The sequence below is a fragment of the Panthera uncia genome, chromosome D1 (genome assembly GCF_023721935.1).
Source record: "Panthera uncia isolate 11264 chromosome D1, Puncia_PCG_1.0, whole genome shotgun sequence".
Lineage (NCBI taxonomy): Eukaryota > Metazoa > Chordata > Mammalia > Carnivora > Felidae > Panthera > Panthera uncia.
In genome coordinates, this window is record NC_064808.1 from 72448964 (window position 1) to 72463325 (window position 14362).

General features: G+C 42.4%; 1 long non-coding RNA gene across 1 annotated transcript; it reads left to right on the forward strand.

Moving 5' to 3' along the window:
- Window positions 1-12067: 12067 nt before the first annotated feature.
- On the forward strand, window positions 12068-13274 carry LOC125938387 (uncharacterized). Its single transcript, XR_007462689.1, has 2 exons — window positions 12068-12490; window positions 13237-13274. It is a non-coding gene; the product is annotated as an uncharacterized LOC125938387 (long non-coding RNA).
- Window positions 13275-14362: the final 1088 nt, after the last annotated feature.

Genomic DNA, 14362 nt, shown 5'->3' on the forward strand with positions numbered 1-14362 from the left:
AGCCCCGCGTTGGGCTCTGTACTGACAGCTCAGAGCCTGGAGCCTTCTTCGGATTCTGTGTCTCCCTCTCTCTGCCCCTCCCCCACTGTTCTCTCTCTCTCTCTCTCTCTCTCTCTCAAAAATAAACATTAAAAAAAAATTCTTTTAAGTATTTTGTATAGCAAGTCCTATTTGGCTCCTGCTTTCCCAAGGACCTAGAGCAACACAAAGAATTTATGCAAGTTTGGGAAGATAGAGTGTATTACCAGCCATTACTCTCTGAAGGTCATCATGGTTAGAAGTGGCCATGATGCGACAGACAGAGATGCAGAGGGGCAGGTGCATTCCAGGTTGTCCCTGCTCTCCCTTACTTGACATTTAGCTCTCCTTGCCAACTGCTGGCCCTGATGACTAACAGTAGCCCATGCCCACTACCAGATGTTTGGCTGCATACTTAGAAAAACAGGAGATGCACAGAAGCGACGACTTTCCATAGGCTTTTCTACTACCTCTCCTTTGTGGTCCCACCGTGGAAGCTAGACATAGCTACCCTCCAGGTTCCCCAAGAAGCTCCAACTTTTCCACTCATACCAGTAACAGGAGGCCTAGTTAGAGACTCTTCTCTGACCTTCTAACTTTCCTTCCAGGGCCTTACTTCCATAGCTTCTCTCACAATAGTGTGAGGTGTATTACTATAGTGAACCCTCATTCCACAGTGGGTCTGCCTTCCTGATAGGACCCTAACTGACCCACCTACATGTGCCTTTATTATCAACACCCAAACCACCGAAATAATGGCCTAACTCTCTCATCTTGACCAGTTCTGCTAGACTAATCTTTATAACTATACTCAAAGGATGAAAGGCGACTCTCCATTACCTGCACAATAAAATCTAAAGCATGGACGGGATCCTCCACAAGCTAACTCTCCTGGTTTATGTTCCTCTTTCTCCCTACATGAATCTTTCTCTGCCAAATTAATCTACACACTTTCCCCTGATATTCCTTGTTCTTACCCATTCTACCTGTTCCTTGACTCCATGTCTCATCTTTCTCTTTCCCTGATCCACTTCTGATCCATTTATTCAAATGTGATACATTCTAGACAAGTCAGTTCAAACCTCACCTCCTCTGCAAAGACTTTTCTATCTCAGCTGGAAGTGATTGCTATTTTTACAGAGCAACTTCCTAAAGCAATTAGGCCTTCTCTTGACATTTCTCTTCTATCATATGTTCCAGAATGTGGATTCTGAAAACTCGTTCTCTATTTGACATAAGATGAAATGAAACTATAATATGCATTTCATTTTTAATAGGCCTTGGTAAAAAGGAAACAAGCATCATATGCTGTTGAAATTTATATGCAAACCAAATAACATATATTACTTATATGAATCTTTATAACTCCTATCTTATGAAATTAATTGGGCTCCCCTTTCTCTTGTTCAGTGCTGAGGATTCAGCTGAACAGCCATTGAAGTCAGCAGGGCTAGGGCCAAGGATTAGGGTAGCATGGTCAGGGTGATGGGGCCAGGTGTGGGAAGACATCCTGCATGGTCAGAAAACTGCTTACATATGGAAGGATGGAGAGAATAAGTAAATATATTAAGGATGGTGGGAGAGGAAAGACTGGAATAAGCCCATGATGATTAGATGGAATTGGAAATATTGGTGTGGATTCACATATTTATAAGTATAGGTGCAGATGTCTGTGTGTGTGTGTGTGTGTGTGTGTGAAACAGAGAGAGAAAGAGAGATGAATTTTTGAGTGTGGTGTGTTTATTAGAAATCAAAACATGTGGAAGGAAACAGATTGGGCACAAGGGGACATCGAACTGCAAGGCAGACCTAAGTCACTCTGGATCACACGTGGCCTGTCAGAGTTCCTCACTGCACCAAAATGACCAAGCTTTATACCCTTCCCTTGACCAGTCACTAGAAGTGGGCTGGCTGCCCCCAGAAAGGTGGGACATTAGGCAAGAAAGTTCTCAGCGAGTCTTTCCTTGAAGCGGAACCTGAGTGGTGCATTTTCGTGTCCATCACAATGCTTGCATGCACGCGCCCATGTGTGAGTTTGTGCGTGTACATATACAGTAGAACCTGGATTGCAAGTAACTTGTTCTGTGAGTGTTCCAAAGACAAGCAAGCATTTCTGATAAAGTTTAACTTGATAAATGACTGATGTCTTGCAATACAAGTCGTACGCAACGCCAAACATCACATGATCACAACTGAGCCAATGGTTCTTCTCTCTCTCTTTCTCACTGCAGGATTGTGACTGATCATCAATGCACTGTCACGTTTCCACAAAATCCTCAAAAGGAGGCAAAAGCAAGTGTCATTGGATAGGTTCCTTGTTAAAGTTGCACAAAAAGAAAGATTCCATTGAGCCAATAGATAGCAACGATTCCATTAGTGATAGGGAAAGTCGTTCCTACACAATAACCCTCCTCTCTCTTTTCTCCCTCACACCAGCCATGAAGGTTTTCAAAGGAAGTGCAGGTTACTTTGTTTATTTTTCTTTATATCTTACATTTTCTACATTATTTTTTACCATATTGCAGTATTAGAATCATTTTTATGCGAATATTTTTGGGTCGTGGAATGAATCATCTGAGTTTCCGTTATTTCATATGGGGAAATTCCCTTTGATATAAAAGTGCTTTGGATTACAAGCATGTCTCTGGAACGAATTATGCTTGCAAAGTAAGGTTTTACTGTAGATGTCTTCTACGTGTATCTGAGAAGGCCCAGAAGCAATAAAGCTCCAGTAGAATGATCATATTTAGTACCCAGATCTTGGTTACTAAATACCATTCTTTGCTCACCGGGCTCCTCAGAAAATGGCTGATTCCAGAGCTAATGTAGTAAAGGTACAAGATGCACCTGGGACAGTTTGTACCATAAAGCCAAGATTGATCCAAGAGTGGTGAGAACCTGTCAACAGAACATAGGCACCATCTTGAAGAGGCCTAATCTGGCCAAATATGCAGTATTTCGGCATAAAAATAAATAATGACAGCCAGAAATTATAAATCACTTAATAAAATAGGGATCCATGAGTCCATACTAACATAAAGAAACTGAGGGAAGGGGAAGGACCTGACTTAAAGTCAAATGACAACTAATAACAATTATAAAGGATTGACGGAATTAAAGAATCACCATTTGGCAATCATAATAGGAACAGTCAAGGCAAGGGTCAGCAATGAATGCTAAAATTATCAAATAAAACTTCATGGAGGAACTAGGTATTTAAGTAGCCTCAAAATATCACCCCACGGTCAACTATACTGCAATTTAAAAAACTATCTCCCTGGGCACCTGGGTGGCTCAGTCAGTTAAGCATCTGACTTTGGCTCAGGTCAAGATCTTGCAGTCTGTGGGTTTGAGCCCCGCATCGGGCTCTGTGCTGACAGCTCAGAGCCTGGAGCCTGCTTCGGATTCTGTGTCTCCCTCTCTCTCTGCCCCTCCCTTGCTCGTACTCTGTCTCTCTCTTTCTCAAAAATAAACATTAAAAATGTTTAGAAAAAAATTTAAAAAAAGTATCTCCCCATAAAATGCTTATTAAGTAAAGGATAAAATACTATTTATCTTTACAGTGGAGAAACTTGGTCAGGCACTATCTTACCACATGATAGAAGAATAGGGTAACTCTTTTATCATCTCTAGTAATGGGCTAATCAACATCATGTGCCTCTTGATCTGACGCACAGAGAAGAGCACAGCATTACTTCCGCAGTATTCCTGCTGCAAAGTGCATAAACTAAATGTAAACACGAAGAAGTATCAGACGAACCCCAAATGAAGGACAGAGTAACTGGCCTGTACTCTGAAAAAAACCCCATCATAGTCACAAAATACAAGGAGAGACAGAGGAAGCCAGTGGTATATTAGAGCCAGCTGGTATTGGCTCAGACCCACTCGAGAAAATCAATTGTGCGCATCTCTTCCTGACTCTACACTTCAGTGATAGTGACATGAAGTTGGTAACTTGAAATTGGCCAGAATGGGAATATTGACACCATAAAAACCAGCAGCCACTACAAATCAGGGCTTCTTTTTTTCTCCCAGTGAGCTGGTGTAGCAGCACAGCCCTGGGACGTGCCGGATTAAAGGAGACGAAGGAGATGTGACCGTGAAATACAGCACATGAACCTGGATTTGATCCCAACTGTAAAGGACATGATTGGGACTCTCGGAGAAATTTGAATGAGCCTTGGGAATTAGACGATAGTGCTGTGTCAGAGTTTATTTCCTGATTTTGATGGCTACACCCTGGTTTATAGTATAGCCTTGTCTTTAGGACATATACATTGAAGTATGGAGGAACAATGAAGCATCATGTCTGCTTATCCTCCAAGGTTCATAAAAAGCCTCTAACGCGAACTAAATGGAAAGAGGGAGAATCACAGGGCAAACATGGTAAAATGTTACTACCGTGTCAGGGCATTAGGGATTAGGGAATAGCGTGAAGGCTGTATGAGAGTTTTTGTACTATTCTTGCCACTTTTCTGTAAATTTGAAATTATTTCCAAAAAATTTCTTAAGGACTTGAATTTTAATCGAATGCTGTTCAGTCAGCATTTGGTTCCTCTCCTTTTCGTCTTGGGTTGGCTAGGGGTTCAATCCCTTTCACATTCAGCAAAGTTAGGGAAACACTAAAGGGGAAAACGGAGTTTAGTAAACCTTCACTTGCGATGCTGTGTAACTAAATGCAATCTCTACGGGGCTGTGCCCCTTCGTCCTGGGTCTGCGGAGAAGTGGGAAAGCTTCTGTTTCATTTCTCTCCTCAGAAACTCGCAGATTTGTGGATATGGGAAGACTTTTATTTTACTGCCATTATAAACAACAAGGACAAGGGCCACCTGGGAGGCTCGGTTGAGCTTCCCCACCCCTCGATTTTGGCTCACAGTTTGTGAGTTCAAGCCCTGCATCAGGGATGCTTGGGAGTTCAAGCCCTGCTTGGGATTCTCTCTCTTCCCCCTCTCTCTGCCCCTACCCTGCTCATACTCTCTCTTTCTCTCAAAATAAATAAATAAACTTAATTTAAAAAACTAAAAACAGGGGTGCCTGGGTGGCTCAGTCGGTTACGCGTCCGACTTCAGCTCAGGTCATGATCTTGTGGTCCATGAGTTCGAGCCCCGCGTCGGGCTCTGAGCTGATGGCTCAGAGCCTGGAGCCTGCTTCCGATTCTGTGTCTCGTTCTCTCTCTGCCCTTCCTTGACTCATGCTCTGTCTCTCTCTGTCTTTCTCAAAAATAAATAAATGTTAAAAAAAAAATTAAAAAAAATTAAAAAAATAAAAAAATAAAAACATAAGCAATAAGGATGAGAAGGTGGGTAAAAGAGGAGCTTTTTAAGGGAAACGCTTTTGTTTGTTGTGTTATGAGCAAAATACGTATTCAGATATTGGTAGTATCATGTTCTGAACCTTCACCAGTAGGTATTAACTGTTGTTTCTTAAAAGGCTAAGAATTTATTAGTGTAAAAAATTAAGCATGGAGCCTCTCGTAAATTCCTTTTAATTCAACGTAAAAATAGTGAACAAAGATCACATAGAGAGCAGTGGTTTTTATTTCAAAATCACCCCCCCAGGGGCGCCTGGGTGGCTCAGTCAGTTAAGCGGCCAACTTCAGCTCGGGTCATGATCTCACGGTCCGTGAGTTCGAGCCCCGTGTCAGGCTCTGTGCTGACAGCTCAGAGCCTGGAGCCTGTTTCGGATTCTGTGTCTCCCTCTCTCTGACCCTCCCCTGTTCATGCTTTGTCTCTCTCTGTCTCAAAGATAAATAAACGTTAAAAAAAAATTTTTTTTTTAAATCACCCCCCTTTTTCCTTCCATCCTTTCTCCGTGGCGCACGAGCACTGTGTGAGGTGTAGTCCTCTTGGGCAGGTGCAGTGCTCCCTGAGGTAGGGACCACAGCTTCCACTTCCTTTGTCCCCCATAACACGTGCCAGCGCCACCAGCCTTTGCCATGGGTGAGTGGGCTGCTTGATGAGACAACAAAGTGTTCTGCTAATGCTGCAAAAGACAGCGAGTCCTTCTCAAACGATAATCTGAATTGTCACCATAGTTGATCTGAGAGTCAGGATGGAACCAAGAGCCTGACAAAGAGCCTCCATCGCTTGAGTGGGAACAAAGGTCTTCACCCCTTCCATTGTCACAAAGCGATTTATAATGGAAGGCGGGATGCGAGGCACTGGCTGTGAACTCATTTAGCAACATTTTTTCTCTTGGCTGTTCAGATTTGCCAAATGCTCTCAACTTGACATTTTAATGTTTCTCTTTAGGGAAGATTAATAATGCCAATCAGGCATTTCTATGCCTATTTACCTGTTGTCAGTTAAGTTCCATCTCTATCCTAAGTTCCAAAAGCAGCAAAGACTCAGGAAGCTCGCAGTTGGTTACATGAGTAACTAACAGTAAGTGCCATTGGGCGAACACCACAGTCACCTACAGGGACAGGGCAGGGCCTGGCGGACTTGGATGCGTGCTCTCTGATTCCAGCCGTGCCTTTTCCCAGCTTGTGGGACCAAATATGGACAACCAAGGGGCCTTGGGCTTGACCATCCAGGGAAGGATTTCTAGCAAAAACAAATAAACTCCCACTAACATACTGTGTGGACTAGTCTAAACTCATAAATACATACATTAAATCAACTTACTTTTTTCCAGTCTATAAAATGCTTTCCTCCGCATTTTGGCAACTCCCTAGTGACATCGTAACAGATGCTTTTGCACATAAATGGGCCTTCACTTAAATGTTGCTCAGGGAGCAGGAAGAAGCATTTGGACTTCCCTTAGCCTCTCCCTCCTCCCCACCAAAATATTGTACGGACATTGACCAACAATTAAAACTTTTACTCGCAATATAATTTATATGCAGTGAAATCAACAATTAAAAATCTTAAATTATTTTAATTATATTAAACAAATACAACAACAAAAGGGATAATCCAGGCATATTGGATTTTATCTTCTAAAACACCATTATTTGGTAGTCTCAAAACTTCCCCTATTTCCCTAAAAATTTGTACATATTAACCGGTAACTTTTGGTAAATACAGTGTACAGTAAATGATTGTTTTATGTAAACAAAAACGCAGAAACTAGAATATAACCCTTTCAGTACGCCCTAGGGATTTAATTTTAAATGTTTAATCAGATGTTTTACACGTATTCTAAATGTGTCTAGCTTTTTAAAAATTCCTATATTAAAATGGTTCCTCTCTGCCACCTTTTCGTAGCTGGTAATGTTTAGTAGCCGTTTAAAGCAACTTTTAATTACATACTGCCAATCAAAATCTTGGCACCGTGGGCTGTGTTTTAGTCTCAGGGAAGACACCACTCTTTAATTACCGGTGCATTGTTTCTAATTCCACTTCCAAAGTATATCCTCATCTGGAGTGACAAGATGTAAAAAAAATTCTTACATTTCACATTTGGCAATTACAATCTAAACTGCACAGGACACAATGGTAATCAGACTATATTGTTTCAATCCTACACATAGCAGAAGTGGGAGATGGGGCTCCTAATGGAAAGAATTAATCACGGGCTTTTTTGATATTCATGGAAGGGGGAGACAGTGACATCCTTTTGAGGGAGCCCAGCTTCTGGCTGTGAAACCCATTCCCATGTGATTTCTTCCTAACAAGCCGAGGAGCTGCTTTAATCTTTAAACATGAAGCATCGTGCTTACAGTATCAAAGATAGACAAGTTCTCCCACTGAGGTTCAAAAGCAGATAATAAGAAGAACCCGGTTGCTAATGTCAGGCTGATGTCAGCTCTGAAATCACTTTTCACTTGATTGAGCCATTTTGTCCTCAGAATCGCTCTGTTCTGTTCCACTGAATTTTTTCCAGCCCTTAATAGTGAGCAGTACATCCAATGCTTCCCTGGGGGGCTTTCTGTCAGAAGTTAGAGCCCCTGCGCCACAGACATGTTATTTCATATCTAAACTCGCATAGCCCGGGGACAGCCGAGCAGATCCTCTCCACGCAGCCCCAGACTCACTCTTCCGGCTGCCTCCCAGGCGCCGACACCCCCCCAGTCTGCTGAGGAGACTATGTCCACTCCCACCAGGCAGACCCCCCAGATCGCCAGACTTTCCTTTTTGCCTGAAAGGCCCACCAAGATGCTGGATTTCACAAAGACTTTCATGGTTCGCTTGTACCATTTGAGGAGCCATCCTGGAAAAAGTCTCCTACTAAAAACAAAGGTAAGTGAAACAGAAAACGATGCTCAAAATGAAGTTCCATTGAGACTCTTCAATACAGGAACAAACTAAGGGTTGATGGAAGGAGGTGGGGTGGGGGGGATGGGCTAGTGGGGGATGGGCACGAAGGAGGACACTTGTGATGAACACTGGGTGTTGATGTAAGTGATGAATCACTGGGTTCTACTCCTAAAACCAATATTGCACCGTACGTTAACTAAAATTTAAATAAAACTTTGAAAAGAAAAAAAAGAATAAAACCTTTAAAATTTTGAGGAAAAAAAATGAAGTTCCAGGCGAAGCTGAGATAAAAGAAAGTCAAAGTAAATAGATGCCTCCACAGACCATTAGCATCCAACGTTTTTGCACACACACAACAGCAGACAGAGAGATTGCACAGCCTGCAGTGTGGGCATCATCCAAGTTTGGGGGAGTCCCCAAACTTCTACCGTCAGTCTCAAACTTACCTTAATTTCTTTAGCAATTAAGCAAACAAGTTGTCTGGGACTGTCTTTTGGAGCCCAGTTTTGGACCACAGTTGCATTCCTCAAGTGAGTCAGATCTGGCACAGCTGTGAACCCTCCTCTCTGCCCCTCATACCATTTTGCCTCCCTGTTTCTATTAGTTTCTTAGGGCTCTTATACCAAATTACCACAAATAAGTGGCTTACAGCAGCAGAAATTCATTCCCTCCCAGTTCTGGAGGCTAGACGTCCAAAATCAAGGTGTTGGTGGAGCCATGCTCCCTCCAAAGGCTCAGCAAGAATGTGTTCCTTGCCTTTCCAGCTTCTGGTGGCCGCTGGCATTCTTTGACTTGTATCTGCATCACTGTAAGCCCTGACTCTGTTGGCCACATTCCCTTCTCTTATCTGTGTCAAATTCCCCTCTTACAAGCACCCAAATTGCATTTAGTGCCCCCCAGATAATCCTGGATCTCCCCATTTCAGGAACCTTAATCTAACCACATCTGCAATTTTTAATTAAAAAAAATTTTTTTTTGCCATATAAGTAACATTCATAAAGTCCACTATTGAGACAATAACATCTTTTGGGGGGGGTGGGGGGATGGGGGGTATTACTCAGCCTACCACACTGTTACTGGTTGCTAAAACAACTTTTTTTGTCACTTGAAGGCAGGAACTGGCCAATAGAAGAAAGCTAAGTAGTATATCCCAGCTTGGGGCACCTCACAGAGCATCCCAGGCTCCTAGGGTCCTTTATGATTAAACTATCCAATAAGACAAGATACTCAGTTTCTAGTCAGGTCGAGAGCCTCCAAAGAATAGAAGTAAATTATAGAAAGTTTTTCAAGCTACCGTAAAACCTTCCTTAGGTGGATCCACAAAGAGCTATCTAAACTGGCCTGTGTTTGATTCAAACAAACATATTATGTAAACTAAAAAAGTCCCAGGCAGTGTCCACATCTGAAGATTCTAGGAAAACCATACCATATCATTTCATTATCTTTCAGGTAATGAAAGCAAATCCTTAATCATATAGGGATTCAACAACCTTTCAAGGGGTTGGACCAGAGGCTGGTGGCCTTCCAATGTTTAGATTTGGCCCATGAGTCTTGGACGGTCTCTAGCACAACCTTGACCTAAAATCCACTCTGACCTAATTCACCCAGCCTGCTGGCCTGTGCCAACCAAATATACTGGGTAATTATGCAGTATTGGGCTTTGTCTCAGTTGGGTACACACATTTAGCTTATTTAATCAAGAGCGGTAATGCAGCAAGGCAACTTGGAAAAGAAGAAACACCAGAGCTCAGCTCAAGTGCTGGATTTAATGGACAATGCATAAGTAATGAGAAAGGCAGTACATGAAAAATAAAAGCAAGGAACCAAAAAACCTTGCTGGTGAGACTTTGAAAACTTTCCTTACGAATGTCAAAGCCTGTTTGTTTTTCTTGCAGCCTAGCTCCACCATGAGCTGCTTGGCAGTAAAATCTACTCTGTATTAACTCTGAGTCCATTCATATTGCAAAATGGCCAATAATAATGATGTCCCTGAGCTGCTAATTGATTGTGAAATGCTTTAAGAGCTTTATGACAGCAGGAAGGTACAATTAGTTATTATTAGATCATGCAATTCATTAACTTAAAGGGCAAACAAAACTTCAATGGCAAGTGTTTCTACATATCTTCAATGGCAAGTGAGAAAACAGACTTGTCAGGCCACTATTGTCTGCTATTAGCAATGTCACTCCTCCCCAGAATGCAATTTGCATATTTTGTCACAATACGAGGTTTTCTTACAAATATTTTTTGGAGCAGAGATAGAAGCGTGTTAATCTAGACGGGATGCTTTATCCAAAATATAATTTGGCCATCATATCTAATAACCAGCACTCAGATGTAAATGATTTTTAATTGCGTTAAATATCTGATAGTTGAAAGCAAAAAAAGGAAGTCATGAGTTGGACACTGTTAAGAAGCCCATCGAAGAAACTCCACATCTATAAAGAAAAAAAGGTTCAAAGTCACAAGGTTACTTTAAAGAGAAATATTTAAATGGCACTTACATAATAAGTTTCCTGTATGAATTAATATTGATACTATCCCATTTTCTGTTCCCTAAAACATCTTACCAATGAAAGGCACAATATTTTCCTCTGAGAACCACTGGCCCATAGCTATAGACTAGCTACTGCTCTAAATAGGCTCACTAAAATTTAGGGAAACACAAATTTAAAAGGGCTCCAAAGAAACAAACCTAGAAATGTAAGCTTTTGGCTTGTGGTTCATTATCCCACCAATTAGATAGAAAGTTTGCTGAACGTGTTCGCATTACGTCTAGTGGGGGATCATCTGGATTCTTTGACTGCCAGTGACAGGCACCCAACCCCACCATCCAAAGCTAGGGGATGTACTGGATTACACGGTCATGGAAGGAGTAAAATGGAGCTGGTCTTAGGGACGCCCACAGTCAGGGACTCAAATGCTCTGGAGACTTCACTCTCTGTCTCTGCATTTTTCTGTGTTTTGACTTCATACATTTTATTGCAGGTGGAATTTCTCCACATGGCAAGGGAGACAGGAGACAAAGCACAGGCTGCTCTGGGCTTCCAGGCTTCTAGCTTAACGATCCTCGAGGAAGGAGAACTTCCCCCTTCCTGGAGGTAGTTGAAAACTTCCATGGAAGGGCGCTGGTTGGCTTAGCTTGAGCGACATGACTAGGCATGAACCAGTCTCTGAGAACAGGGGAACAGGCTATTATAACTGCTCCAGCCAGAGTCATGTGCTTATAACACTCCCATGATTAGTAGGGCAAGGTCTGCTTATTTCAACATAAGTAAACTAGTAAGTGAAAATAAGAGGGGATAGCATAATGATAGCCACAGCATCAGTCACTAAGGAAATCGTGGTGAGGTGAGTAGGCGAGTACCACGCACCCCCAGTTTGTACCCAACTGCATTCCCTGTGCACACATACGGAGTGGCCACTCCAGGCACACATCCCTATTTTGCAGTGGTCTCTGACATCAGACAGAACAGGGTTCAGTCAGGGAGAAGAAACATCTTCTTGGACAACAGCCCCCTCAGAATTCATATGTGAAAGTCCTAACCCCCAATACCTCAGGATGTACCTCTATTAGGAGATAGGGTCTTTAAAGAGGACATTAAGTTAAAATAAGGTCACTAGGATGGGCCCTAATCTAATCTGACTGGTGTTCTTGTTAAGAAGAGAAGGATTTAGACGCAGGCCAAAGAGAAAAGCCTGGAACAGGTTCTTCCTTCAAAGCTCTCAGTAGAAACCAACCTTGCTGACACCTTGATCTCAGTCCTTGAACTTCCAGATCCATGAGAAAATAAATCTCTTCCTTTTTTTTTTTTAAGTTTTATTTATTTATTTTGGCAGGGGAGGGGGAGAGAGAGAGAGAATCCTAAGCAGACTCCTCATTGTCAGTGAAGAGTCTGACTTGGGGCTCAATTTCATGGTTCAGGAGATTATGATCTGAGCTGAAATCAAGAGTGGGACGCTTAACCGAAAGAGCCACCCAGGTGCCCTGAAAATATATGTCTCTTATTAAGCTACCCCATGCATGGCACTTTATTATGGCAACCCTAGCAAACAAATAGATCTCCACGTTGTCACCCCTGTCACCAGCAAATGAGCCTCTCTGCCTCTTTCCAAGGAAGAAGAGCCCATGCAACAACGAGTTGTTGTACGGTAACCAGTAGGATATCAGGCACTGTGTGTAGGCACAGGAGCTACAAAGGAAAGTGACATCACGATGTGTGTTCTTTTCTTTCTTAATTCCCCACCTATCCAGGAATAGCAAATTCAAGGTATGTGTATATACATGTCATTATACCCCAACTCTCATGACCATGATCAAGATCCATAGTCAACCCTTGCACTCTACCCACTGAGCCCAGATTATTGCCTCGGAATCTTGCTTCACACAGTGCTCTAGGAAATCACTACAAATAAATCAAAATTGCCACTTGAGGTGAAACTTATTTACTCCAGGAGGAAGAAGCCGCTTATTGCCTACCCAGTATCTAACTATCTTCTTACTTAGTAGAGCAGCCATGTTTTTATTCAGTAAAGGGAACATTTTTCACCTTCTCCTCTAACACTAGTCAATAAAATATAATGAGAGATAGTGATTGGAAGACTCCTCAAAAAGACAATTGCCTGGGGTGTGCTATGTCGCCTTCCCCTTCATCCTTCCTGCTTTCTGGAATGAAACTGTGATGTCTAGAGCTTCAGCAGCCACTTTGGTTTATGAGACCACAATGAGAATGGAAGCTAACACCAAAGATGAAGGAAAAGAAGGAATCTGCTATCTTAATGATTGCGGATCCTCCATATCAATCTTAGATTATCTACATCCAGACTCTTATGTGTTTAAACCACTATTATTCTAGTTTTCTTATTGTATGCTACCAGACCTTGATTTAGAATGACGGTATTTTAGAGGTATTGTAGAATGGCTTACTCAACACCAGTGATCAACTTCTTATTTGTGTTTTTCTCTTACAAAGGCTTGAAACCTATGTATACAAATACCTATCTCCCTTCCTTGCAGCTAGGAAAGCCATATGAAATGTAAGGCAGTTCTGGCCATTGAAATCAAAGGAGAAGTCCACTGGTGATTTTTGAAAAAGACTACCTTTTTCTTCCTTCCTCTTTCTGCCTGGAAGGCAGATGTGTAGCTGAGTGGCTCCATCGCCATCTGGAGATCATGAAGCAACAAGGATGAGAATAAAAGGTGCTGACAAAGCTAGAGACGGAAGGGTAGAAATATGGGACGGGCCTGGGTCCCCTACGGCATTGCTCAACTACACTACCCCCCAGACTGCTTTCCTCTGAACTTTTTGTTATGTGAGAATAAATGAACACGGTTTGCTTAAGCCACTTTGGATGCGTCTTCTGTTATTTCTGGCTGAACCCATTCCCAGCTCTGTCTCTACACAAGCCCACTAGCATTTCGGCCCTCAGCTGAGGCAACACCCCCACTGGAATGACCCCAAGCCTGGTGAATATTTTGCTTCCTGGGACAGCCAAAACAAATTGCCACAAACTGGCTTAACACGACATAAATCTATTCTCTCATAGTTCAAGAGGCCTGAAGTCCAAAATCAAAGTGTCAGTAGAGTTGATTGATTGTCCATTGATTTTTCAAGAGGCCCTGAAGGAGAAACTATCCCCCAGGCACTTCGCCTAACTTCTGGTTACTCCCAGCAATCCGTGGTGTTCCTCAGCTACAGTTATATCACTCCAATCTCGGCCTGTGTCCACCCACCCTTCTTTCCTGTGTATGTATTTCTGTCCTTTGTCTTCTTAATAAGGACACCAGTCACTGGATTTAGGGCCTACCCTTTACATCTGCAAAGATCCTATTTCCAAATAAGGTTACATTCACAGGTACTGGAGGTTAGAGCTTGAAACCATTTTCAGAGGATACAATTCAACCCACCTACAGTGATGGACTCCCTCCTATTGCCCCCTTGGGGACCCATAGTATTACATTACCACATATGACACTCAACTCATTATTTCAGAAAGAGCCTCAAGCTGGGACTTCAGACCAAGTTCTAATTTCAGTCACCTCACTAATCATTTCTATGCCCTCGCCAAGTAATTTAGCTCTTCAGTGACTCGGTTTCTTTATCATAACACAGCAATAAAAACACCTGCTCTGTCGACAAGCT